Raw genomic sequence first — 12,289 nt, forward strand, 5'->3', positions numbered from 1 at the left:
TTTGTAGCCGATTTGATCACACTTGATATATTCTCTGATTAGCACACATAAGCTTCTTCAACAACCTTAGCTTGTTGACCACACAAAAAATCCAAATCTTCTAAAATAAATCAATTAACATACAACAGGCCGATAGGCACAAATGTTACATTCAAGATGCAAGAACATCTAGTCCTACATCATGTCACAAAAAACATACCTTAGTTAAAATGTAGACAATTATGACCAAAAGATAACAACAAGGAGAAAAGAGAAAGGAAAAGAAGTGATACATATGGAGAGAGAAAAACTTGATTTTAAAATTAAATAAAATTTGAGTAAGCAAAATTATTATAAACTCATAACTAAATATTTTTAAACAAAAGAAATATGGGACAATTTTGTGTAAATAATCAGTGTTGGATCGGATGGTTTTATCTAAAAAAGCGTTTTCTAAAAAAGTAGTGTGAGTATTTTTTTTTTAATCAGTGAGTATCCTTGCGAATCCCTTTATATATTGTACCTCTTTGTGTAATTGGGTATAAGTACTCAAGTGTGCTTGTTGAATACATTTCGGCTTGTAATTTGTAAATCCAAAATGAGTTTATTGAAACATTAAAGAGTGATTCTCAATTTTTTTTAAAGCAAAAGATATTATTGAAATAGAAAGCTATATGAGAACGAGAAGGGGAACACCAGTTCAATACATGCAAATCTCAAAATAAGCCAAACAAACTCCCTCTACAATGACTATACTTAAGAAATTACCTCATTAAAACCTTATTAAAAATAACTCATCAAAATAAAAACCTAATGGAGGAAAAAAATGCATAATTCTAAAGCAAGCCAAAAAACAACGCCACAAAATAAACCACCTATCCAGAAAACAAAAATTACATCCTCACAACCCAAAAACAACACTAGCTGAGGTACCATTTGACTTCAACATGCCAACCAATCCTTCATTACCCAAGCCAGTCACAAAATCCACCGCCAAACGCCACCAATTCAAAGAAGAATTACCTCAATCTTTCTAAAAAAAACTAAATAAAGAAAAATTTTAAGTGAATCAAGTTGAAGACGCACCCAAATAAATTACATCTGAAACCATAAATGTTTAATAAAACGAGTACTTAACAATGAAACATAGAATTAATCATGCATCTCAGGCCTTAGGCTCTGTAGTTTTTCTGGTTTTTCTTTCTTTGAAGCTTTTGTTACCAAAACAAAAAGAATCAAAGAATCAATAATTTTATAATTATTGGCTGCTGGAGAAGGGGTTCAAGGCATTAGTAGAGGAGTGGTGGGCATCCCCAATGGTGGAGGGATGGTCCGGCTATAGGCTCCAAATGAAATTGAAAGAATTGCGCGGAAAAATCAGGGAATGGAATGCGAAAAGGGGCGTGTGGGGTTCAGAGAAAATCAAAATTCTGGAAGGTGAACTTCATGAGGTTGTGACCAGAATGGAGAGGGATGGAGTCTCCGATGACTTGCGTAAGAATAGGCTTCAGATCCTTAATCATCTGTGGAAAGAATATAGATTGGAAGAAAGGATGTGGCTTCAAAAGGCGAGGGTGAATGGCTAAAAGATGGTGATCGAAACTCTCATTATTTTCTCAAGGTGTCACGACCCAAAATCCTAAGCCGTGACCGGCGCACAGACTATCACCTTAGCCTGGCAAGCCTGTTTAACCAAAACCCACTTTCCAAAATGATTTCCCAAAGTTATACATGTTTACCAGAATTTGTAAAAAAAAAATACAAAATAATATTTCCTGTAATATCAATATCTCCAAAATAATAAAACCTATCAATTGATATTTATCATAACTAGAATTCCAAGAATACATAAATTCCAAATTCAGCACTAAAGTGCAATTTCTTAAATTTAAAAATAAATAACAACTATATCCCCCAAGACTCCCCTATAGCTGCAGAATAACAAAGACCAACAAAGATACCAATATGACCACCTGCCAAATGAGGCCTATAAACGAAATGGGTTGAATGATCTGAACCTGACAACAATCTGCTACTCAGTTGCCTGAAAATCTGTGGAGGGAAAATAATGAATGGGGTAAGTCACAAAGACTTAGTGAGCAGTCAACAACCCCCATGAACAGGAAGGGGAAACAAACTAGGCACGAGTTTTTCGCTCTCAGCTCAGTATAAACAATTTATATCATCAATAATACCAGTTTAAATCATTTCAACAATGAACTTGACAAAAATCATAAAGTTCATAAATAACCATTTCAAATAAATACAGTTAAAATCATGTCCAGATATGAAAAACATAAAACCAAAAATATAATTAATAGGGTTACACATGTAGAACCATGAGGCGGCTCCATCTCGTTGATAGCCCTTTCCTCCTAAGGGATGGCCTCTCCGATAGGGGCGGCTCCATCTAACGGATAGCCCTTTCCTTTCTTAAGTCACATCGTGTCATCGGGGGAAGCTACATCTCGTTGATAGCCCTTTCCTCTTAAGGATTATCTTACCCAAGAGGCGGCTCCATCTAACGGATAGCCCTCTCCACCCGGAATCATGTCATATCTCATCAATCTCATCGGGGGAAGCTACATCTCGTTGATAGCCCTTTCCGTGCACTGGCGGCTCCATCTAACGGATAGCCCTCTCCTCCCGAAATTAAACTAGCTAGGTGCACCTAGGCTGTTACCTCCGCTAACGGCTACGGGGTTCTATCAAGGATCCCCAAAACCATTTTCTCAAATCATATCAAGTCTCATCAACAGTCTCAAAATCAGCTTTCCAATACTCATCAAAGCTTTTCAAAATAACATTCTCAACATCAACTTTTCAATGCTCATAAAAGCTTTTCAAGTTCACAATCTCAATTTCATATAATTTCAAAATTAAACCAATGTCATTCTCTTCTCATATCAACTCATAAAACATACTCAAAATCAGCTTCATAAAATCAGCTTTCAGAGTTCAAGAATGATAGTCAAACATATAAAAAACATGTTTCCCCAATTTAGATAAATAGGCAATATGATAAAGTAATTAAATCAGTTATAAGACTGTTAAAAATATGTCATAGCAGTTGAAAACCACTCACAGTTACGAAGAACCAACACGATTGCTCTCTACAACGGCGCGACAACCAAACGAACCACTAACCGGCAGATCTGAACACCAAAAATCAACTTCAAACCTTCAGCAACAATTATCTTATGTCGTACTACCCATGAGCAACTATGAAATCCCCAATTATGTACCCAAACCCCTAAAAAAAATCCTACTCAAGTCTAACATATACTATGATATCATTCTTTAAATCTATAAGTGATAGATATACCTCAATGAAATAGGAAGAACAATTCTGTAGGAGTGGATACTCTTCTCCTTCCTTAGAGCACAAACCCTAACCCTCAAAATTATCCCAAAAGCACTTCCACTTGGATGCCAAAATATTCCTTCATGGGTGTCTATTGGAATCGGAAATTTGGTGTGGAACTTGTAGTGAAAAAGAACAAAAGATGAACAAGAATTTGTGGGAGATAATCAATTGCTTGCTCTCTGACGCAGAGCAAAAACGAGAGAGAACATAAGGTTTAGATAGAAAAGTAGTGGGTAGATGGGGTAGTATTACGTGGTTTTGTTTTAAGAATTAGGGAATTGTTTTTTTTTTCATTAGGAATAGGGTGGGGTTACGGTGGGTTTTTTAAAGGTTAGATTTTTGTTTTTCTTGTTTTTTTTTTTCTAATCTTCTATTCTCTGTCTTTTTTTTTGTCCCCACTTTTATTTTAAAACGGATCATTTCAATCTTCCCCCCTTAAAGAAAATTCGTCCTCGAATTTTGAGCTAACACTGGGTTTCAAATAAGAGTGGATACTTCTCGTGCATAGTCTGGTTCCTAAGTCATCTCTTCACTAGATGGTCCTCGCTAAAGTACCTACATTAAAGAAATCTTGAACTTAACTTCCCTTCCTTACCAAACTATACACTCACTTCATTAGAGAAACGCGTAAGAACACATGATCGCAATCGACAAACTTGAAGGGTGTCGCCTCCTACCAACATCAGACTCTTGCCTACTCTAAATTGTAACCAAATGATTTGGAACCATCTTAATCTTTCTCTATTGTATCTTGTACAAGTTCTGAGAGTCTACAAACTTGTCTTCTTCAACATCAAACCAACCTATTGGTAATCTGCATCTCCTACCATACATGACCTCAAATTCTACAATCTTATTGCTGGACTGGTAGCTGCTATTATAAGCGAACTTCATCAAAGACAAATTATGCTCTCCAATTCCTTCGGAATTCTAAAACATACGCACGAAACATATTTTCCAAGATCTGAATAGGCCTTTTAAATTAACCATCAATTTAAAGATACAAAGTTGTACTCAAATTTTAATGTGGCCCAACAACAACTTTGAAAGTCTTCTAAAAACAATGCATTCCATTAATCTCCTTGATCTAAATTATAGACACGCTCACTCTATGCAAACAAACTATCTCATCTAGGCTAAATCTTAGGATACCATGTTGTAGTATAAGTACTATTTATAGGCAAAAGTGTACATACTCAGTCAATTGATCCATAATTACCGATACAAAATCATAACGTATTAATTTCCTAAGCAAACCTCTCACCAAGTTCATAACTACACCTTCTCACTTTCCCTATGGTATCTTAATGGATTGAAGCAACATTATTTGCTTTTATGCTCATCTGTCACCTGTCGACATGCTAAACCTTTAGAAACAATTTTTTTTTTGTCCTCCTTCATCCTTTCCCATAAATAAAATTTCTTCAAATCTTAATGCATTTTATTAGAACCTGGATGTATGATCTAAAAATAATGATAAACATCCTCTAATATTTTCCTCCACAAACTATTTGTATTAGGCACACACAGCCGACATTAAAGTCATAAATATCATCAGAGTCTACTGGAAAACGTGGAACCTTTTTACCTTAAAAATCCTCTACCAACTTCACCACCTATGAATCTTGACCTTGATCATGTTTCTCATCATTAACCCAATCACCAACCAAATTAAAATGAATCTGCATAAAAGTCGACAGTCCTTTGGGATGGACAATCCCAAACATAACTCTTCTATTAGCAAGCTTATAGTGTTCTTCTTTATCCTCAGAATGAATAAGAATACCTCCAATAAACACAATCACAAAGTGCTAAAAGAATGACTTAAAGATGCGGTTCATTGAATTCTTAAAACAGCATTGACATCACTAAGTCTAAATGCATGACTAACAACCCATTACAGTCATAACATGTTTTGTAAGTGGTCTTCAAAATTCTCTCTTTCTTAATATTCCATTTATGGTACCTAGATCACTAAGTCTTTTTTTTAAACCATCATATTCTCCATTTGCTTGTAGTCTACACATAACTACACAGTCTTGACTCTCTTCTTCACAATAAATCTGGTTTAGAAACTAACTATATGGAGAACTCTATCCCCTTATTGGAAGGTACACCAGAAAATTCTCTAGGAAATACATTCTGCAAAATACACACTACAAAAATCTCTTCTAGTTTCAATTTTGCTAACTGAGTATCTCTTACCAAGATCAATTGTCATCTACAACTCTTCCGTAGTAACTTGTTAACTTTCAATGCTGAAACTGGATTGTGAGGTGTCCAACTTCACTCTCCCGGAAATGAGAAAAACAACTCTCGCGGTACTTTAAATCTCACTACCCTATTTATGACAGTCCAAAGTATCATTGACAAAAGATTATCCAATCTATATCCAAAGATCACATTAAAATCAATTATGTCTTAAGCTGTAACGACTATCAACAACTCTCAATCGATCTCCAATGGATACCTTAAAAATAATGGTTCACAAAATCAACTATCAAATACTCTCCAAGAGGTTCAGCAATGACCAACATCTTATTCATGAAAGAAGATAATTCACTAAGCTGACAACAATGATAAAAGAGTATATATCTTTAGCGCTAAGGAAAACATAATCATCTCAATATCATATAGGGAGTATACTTATTGCCACTTCATTGGTTGCCTAAACATCTTGATGGGTCAAAATAAAGACTCGAGCTCAACTCTCCTTACATGTCGTTAACATCGACTACTGTTTCATTTACCATTATTTTTAGATACTGCACTACCTCGGCGAAAAGAACTCATAGCTTGTCTACAAGTGTTGTAGGGAGTCAAAGAAAATGCTAAAGACGCTTCTACTAACGCTTATCCACGACTAGAGGAAGTTGCACCACAACCCCAAGAAAATCCTCCATAATATGACTTGTTTGACTGCGCTAATGTCACACCCTACTATCTCCAAAGAAAGCTACATGATGATCTTTTGACAAACAAAACAAGGTGTAGATCTCATGCAAAAATGCATTTGAGGAAAAATGGATCGTAAGGGCCCTTTAAATCTAGTCTATGACTCTACATAAAGCTTTAAGATTATCTACTAGAATTACTCTAGAGAGTACTTGAGAAATTATTATCAATTTTCTTCAGCAGCTCAAACTTATATGCAAAGTCATCTCTAACAATTTAGAAAAAAAACGATTTATGAGTTTCTAGGAAAATTTATTCACGTTATCAAAGCCGATCCAATCGCTCACATACCATAAAGTCATTAGATCAATCATGTGTTACAATCCTCCAACTGAATGACGTTAACTTTGCCACCCTTATGCATGAGCATCCAAGTGCTCTCCATATACTCTCAAAAGCATCAATAAACCTCTATGATCCACCCTTGACTAGTACTAGAAAAGCATGATAATTAAGTTTAACGTGAACAATCAATGTGACATCAACCTCTCCAATGACACTCACTTGTTGTTGCTCCCTTTTTCTAACACTTGGTTGACGCTCCCAATAACAACTCCAACACATAGATTCACATCATGTTGTAATCCCTTCAAGCCAATTGCAAGCTCTATCATTAATAAATTTCATTGTCTCGATATAAGCACCTTAACATTTCCTACGTCAACAAACAACCAACGTCTATCGCCTTTGGCTTGCACTACACTATCGAACGCTACTGACCCCAAATGTCTTACGGAGGGTTCTAACAAGCTAATCGTCTTATAATAGAAATCCTAATTTAGGTGGCATCCTAACTGAACAAAGAATATTCATCAAACATAACACATGACTCGGAACTCAGTGAATGAGGAACAAACTCAAATCACACTTTGGAAACAACTTTAGGACTCTCATGAGGCGTTAATAGCATCTTTGAAGTAAGTTGTGCCGCGGTTCACAATTTACTAGCAAGATTCCATTACAACCTCATGTCTGCAGCTAATAGGACCTACAACCAAAGCTCTGATACCAACTTTGTCACGACCCAAAATCCTAAGCCGTGACCGGCGCACAGACTATCACCTTAGCCTGGCAAGCCTGTTTAACCAAAACCCACTTTCCAAAATGATTTCCCAAAGTTATACATGTTTACCAGAATTTGTAAAAAAAAAATACAAAATAATATTTCCTGTAATATCAATATCTCCAAAATAATAAAACCTATCAATTGATGTTTATCATAACTAGAATTCCAAGAATACATAAATTCCAAATTCAGCACTAAAGTGCAATTTCTTAAATTTAAAAATAAATAACAACTATATCCCCCAAGACTCCCCTATAGCTGCAGAATAACAAAGACCAACAAAGATACCAATATGACCACCTGCCAAATGAGGCCTATAAACGAAATGGGCCGAATGATCTGAACCTGACAACAATCTGCTACTCAGTTGCCTGAAAATCTGTGGAGGGAAAATAATGAATGGGGTAAGTCACAAAGACTTAGTGAGCAGTCAACAACCCCCATGAACAGGAAGGGGAAACAAACTAGGCACGAGTTTTTCGCTCTCAGCTCAGTATAAACAATTTATATCATCAATAATACCAGTTTAAATCATTTCAACAATGAACTTGACAAAAATCATAAAGTTCATAAATAACCATTTCAAATAAATACAGTTAAAATCATGTCCAGATATGAAAAACATAAAACCAAAAATATAATTAATAGGGTTACACATGTAGAACCATGAGGCGGCTCCATCTCGTTGATAGCCCTTTCCTCCTAAGGGATGGCCTCTCCGATAGGGGCGGCTCCATCTAACGGATAACCCTTTCCTTTCTTAAGTCACATCGTGTCATCGGGGGAAGCTACATCTCGTTGATAGCCCTTTCCTCTTAAGGATTATCTTACCCAAGAGGCGGCTCCATCTAACGGATAGCCCTCTCCACCCGGAATCATGTCATATCTCATCAATCTCATCGGGGGAAGCTACATCTCGTTGATAGCCCTTTCTGTGCACTGGCGGCTCCATCTAACGGATAGCCCTCTCCTCCCGAAATTAAACTAGCTAGGTGCACCTAGGTCGTTACCTCCGCTAACGGCTACGGGGTTCTATCAAGGATCCCCAAAACCATTTTCTCAAATCATATCAAGTCTCATCAACAGTCTCAAAATCAGCTTTCCAATACTCATCAAAGCTTTTCAAAATAACATTCTCAACATCAACTTTTCAATGCTCATAAAAGCTTTTCAAGTTCACAATCTCAATTTCATATAATTTCAAAATTAAACCAATGTCATTCTCTTCTCATATCAACTCATAAAACATACTCAAAATCAGCTTCATAAAATCAGCTTTCAGAGTTCAAGAATGATAGTCAAACATATAAAAAGCATGTTTCCCCAATTTAGATAAGTAGGCAATATGATAAAGTAATTAAATCAGTTATAAGACTGTTAAAAATATGTCATAGCAGTTGAAAACCACTCACAGTTACGAAGAACCAACACGATTGCTCTCTACAACGGCGCGACAACCAAACGAACCACTAACCGGCAGATCTGAACACCAAAAATCAACTTCAAACCTTCAGCAACAATTATCTTATGTCGTAATACCCATGAGCAACTATGAAATCCCCAATTATGTACCCAAACCCCTAAAAAAAATCCTACTCAAGTCTAACATATACTATGATATCATTCTTTAAATCTATAAGTGATAGATATACCTCAATGAAATAGGAAGAACAATTCTGTAGGAGTGGATACTCTTCTCCTTCCTTAGAGCACAAACCCTAACCCTCAAAATTATCCCAAAAGCACTTCCACTTGGATGCCAAAATATTCCTTCATGGGTGTCTATTGGAATCGGAAATTTGGTGTGGAACTTGTAGTGAAAAAGAACAAAAGATGAACAAGAATTTGTGGGAGATAATCAATTGCTTGCTCTCTGACGCAGAGCAAAAACGAGAGAGAACATAAGGTTTAGATAGAAAAGTAGTGGGTAGATGGGGTAGTATTACGTGGTTTTGTTTTAAGAATTAGGGAATTGTTTTTTTTTCATTAGGAATAGGGTGGGGTTACGGTGGGTTTTTTAAAGGTTAGATTTTTGTTTTTCTTGTTTTTTTTTTAATCTTCTATTCTCTGTCTTTTTTTTTGTCCCTACTTTTATTTTAAAACGGATCATTTCACAAGGTGTCTAAAGTAAGAGAGTCCCGGGGAAACTTGAGATGTCTGAATGCTGATGGCGAAGTCCTAACAGCTCCCAATGCTATTAAAATTGCTGTTTTTAACCATTTTCAAGCCTTTTTCAGAGGAGGGAGGAATGGGAAAGCCAAACTTCGATGTGGTAATATGGGGAGAGTTAGTTCAGTAGCAAAGATAAGGCTGGAAGAACCATTTACTGAGGCGGAAATCTGGGCTACCGTTCAAGCTTGCGATGGAAATAGAGCTCCGGGACCCGACGACTTTAATCTTTCCTTCTTCAAGGAATTTTGGGGGGTGATTAAAGATGATATTTTGAAGATCTTCAAATAATTTCATGACCATGGGAAACTTGTAAAAGGCCTAAATGCAGCTTTTATAGCGCTGATCCCCAAATCACCCAATCCATCTTCCATTTCAGATTACCGCCCTATTAGCCTAATCGGAAGCATATACAAATTTATCTCGAAGGTGCTGGCTTCTCGACTTCAAGGTGTCATGCCCTCCCTAATCTCAGATAATCAGTTTGCTTTCACTAAAGGTAGACAAATTGCGGATTGCATTCTAGTTGCAAATGAGGTGGTTGATGATATGAAAAAACACCGTGAGGGAGGGATATTACTAAAACTGGATTTCGCCAAAGCTTATGACAATATTGATTGGGTTTTCTTACTAGAGCTATTGGGGGAAATGGGATTTGGTAGAAGGTGGGTTCAATGGATGGAGGTATGTGTCTCCACAGCCTCTCTTGCTGTCCTAGTTAATGGGTCTCCAACCGACTTCTTCAAAATTGAAAAAGGGCTTCGGAAAGGGGATCCATTATCCCCCCTCCTCTTTGATATTTGTGTAAACGGTTTCTCTTGCATGTTGAATAAACTGCTATGTTTACCTAGTCCTTGCGGATATCAGATTGGGAATGACTTTCTCCTAAATCATCTGCAGTTTGCGGATGATACTCTAATCTTTTGTTGTAATGACCCTATGCACATTAAAAACATTGGAGCAATTTTGGAGATCTTTCTTGCTATCTCAGGACTCAAGGTTAATTATGAGAAATCATTATTGATCGGGTGTAATGTGGATGATATCTCAACGAACCGATTAGCTGATTTATTGGATGTTAGTGTTGGCACACTACCTATTGACTATTTAGGGGCAGCTTTGGGTGATAACCCAAGGAAGAAGAGCTTTTGGAGGCCTGTTATAGAAAAAATGAGGAGTAAACTGGGATTGTGGAGCTCTAAATGGCTATCTCTTAGCGGGAGACTAGTTATGCTAAAAGCAGTGATGAGCGCTGTTCCCATCTATCATATGGCAGTTTTCCTTGCCCCGGTTGGGGTGATTGGGGAGATGGAAAAGCTGATGCGATCATTTTTGTGGGGGAGAAAGGAGGGTGGCCGACGTATAGCATGGATAGCGTGGGCCCAGGTCTGTAAAGGTCTGCAATTGGGTGGGCTTGGACTCGGTTTCTTGGGTTGGAAGAATAAAGCAATGCTAATTAAATGGTTCTGGAGGCTTGGGACCGAAAGAAACGCTCTTTGGAGGCGGGTTCTGTGTGCAAAGTACAATTGTGATCCAAACCGGCTGCTCCTTCATGATATTTTAGTCCCTTCTTCTCATCTCTCTATTTATGCACAAGACATATTCAAGGTGCTAAAGGAGGATATTGTGATTGCTAAGGTTTTCAAGGAAGAATGTGTTTGTTGTTTGGGACATGGCCAAAACATCAGGTTCTGGTTAGACCCATGGCTCGAAATGGTACCCATCTACGCCAGGTATCCTCGATTGTTTGCTTTAGCGATTGATAAAAATGTGACAATAAATTCCATCGGGACATTCTCTAACGATTCTTGGACATGGTCTTTGAATCTGCGTCAGAGTTTATTTGATTGGGAACTAGACCTACAGAGGCAGCTTGTTGGTGCTCTAAATTCAGTAGTCCCGTGTGCTCAGGCCCTGATTCAATTATCTGGGTTGGTGACCCCTCGGGCCGCTTCTCGGTCAAACTTTTCTGTGATGCAGTGGAACTCAGAATTTTTGGTGAGCCTTCGTGGCTGGTTCCGAAACATATCCGCAAATTGGTACCTCCTAAGGTAGTGCTCTTCTTTTGGCAGCTATTGGATAATAAAATTGCAGTCAAGGAGAGTTTAATTCGCAGAGGGATCATAATTGAGAATGGGGGAATTTGTGAAATTTGTGGAGTAGAAGGGGAATCTGAAGCCCATTTGATGCTACGCTGCCAGGTTTCATGGAGACTTAATTTGATGTGCTATTCTTGTGAGGGAAGATACTTTCTGGTGTGCCCCTTCCTCTCTCAAGGATCTTATGTTAGAATGACCATCTTTACGGGTGAAAACAGATCCGGTTTTATGGGAGATCATCCCCTATGCTTTATGCTGGTCCATTTGGCGGAATGATGTGGTTTTTAACCAAAAGGAGCTCTTGCTCGAAGCGGTGTGGGACATTCACATCATGAGGGTGATGTGGTGGGTGAAAGCTTGGTGGAGGGAATGCCCTTTTTCTTCCCTTGACTTCACCCAACATTTTGAGAAGGTCCGGATCAAATCCATTGCTTCGAAGGTCAGGGTTGTTGATTGGTTCCCTCCTCCACATGGTGCTCTAAAATTCAATGTTGATGGATCTTCTCGAGGTAATCCGGGTGTTAGTGGAGCTGGTGGTGTGCTCCGAAACTCAACTGGTGCAACGCTTGGTTTTTTCTCTTTACCGCTTGGCATTACTTGAGCATATATTGCGGAGGTAAAGGCTATACTTAATGCTCTATTGTTCTGCAAGAA

The 12,289-nt window shown here is 37.7% G+C and overlaps 2 long non-coding RNA genes across 3 annotated transcripts; both read right to left on the bottom strand.

The window, feature by feature from the left end:
• Window positions 1-1,376: 1,376 nt before the first annotated feature.
• LOC130735500 (uncharacterized) lies at window positions 1,377-4,165 on the bottom strand. Its single transcript, XR_009018479.1, has 3 exons — window positions 3,305-4,165; window positions 3,065-3,134; window positions 1,377-1,663 (listed from the first exon to the last, which is right to left on the bottom strand). It is a non-coding gene; the product is annotated as an uncharacterized LOC130735500 (long non-coding RNA).
• A 2,924-nt stretch (window positions 4,166-7,089) lies between these two features.
• LOC130735501 (uncharacterized) lies at window positions 7,090-9,983 on the bottom strand. 2 transcript variants are annotated; one of them, XR_009018480.1, is made up of 3 exons: window positions 9,020-9,983; window positions 8,780-8,849; window positions 7,090-7,378 (listed from the first exon to the last, which is right to left on the bottom strand). It is a non-coding gene; the product is annotated as an uncharacterized LOC130735501 (long non-coding RNA). The 2 variants fall into 2 exon arrangements; XR_009018481.1 differs by lacking the exon at window positions 7,090-7,378 and adding an exon at window positions 7,498-7,746.
• Window positions 9,984-12,289: the final 2,306 nt, after the last annotated feature.

Source organism: Lotus japonicus, chromosome 2 (assembly GCF_012489685.1).
Source record: "Lotus japonicus ecotype B-129 chromosome 2, LjGifu_v1.2".
Lineage (NCBI taxonomy): Eukaryota > Viridiplantae > Streptophyta > Magnoliopsida > Fabales > Fabaceae > Lotus > Lotus japonicus.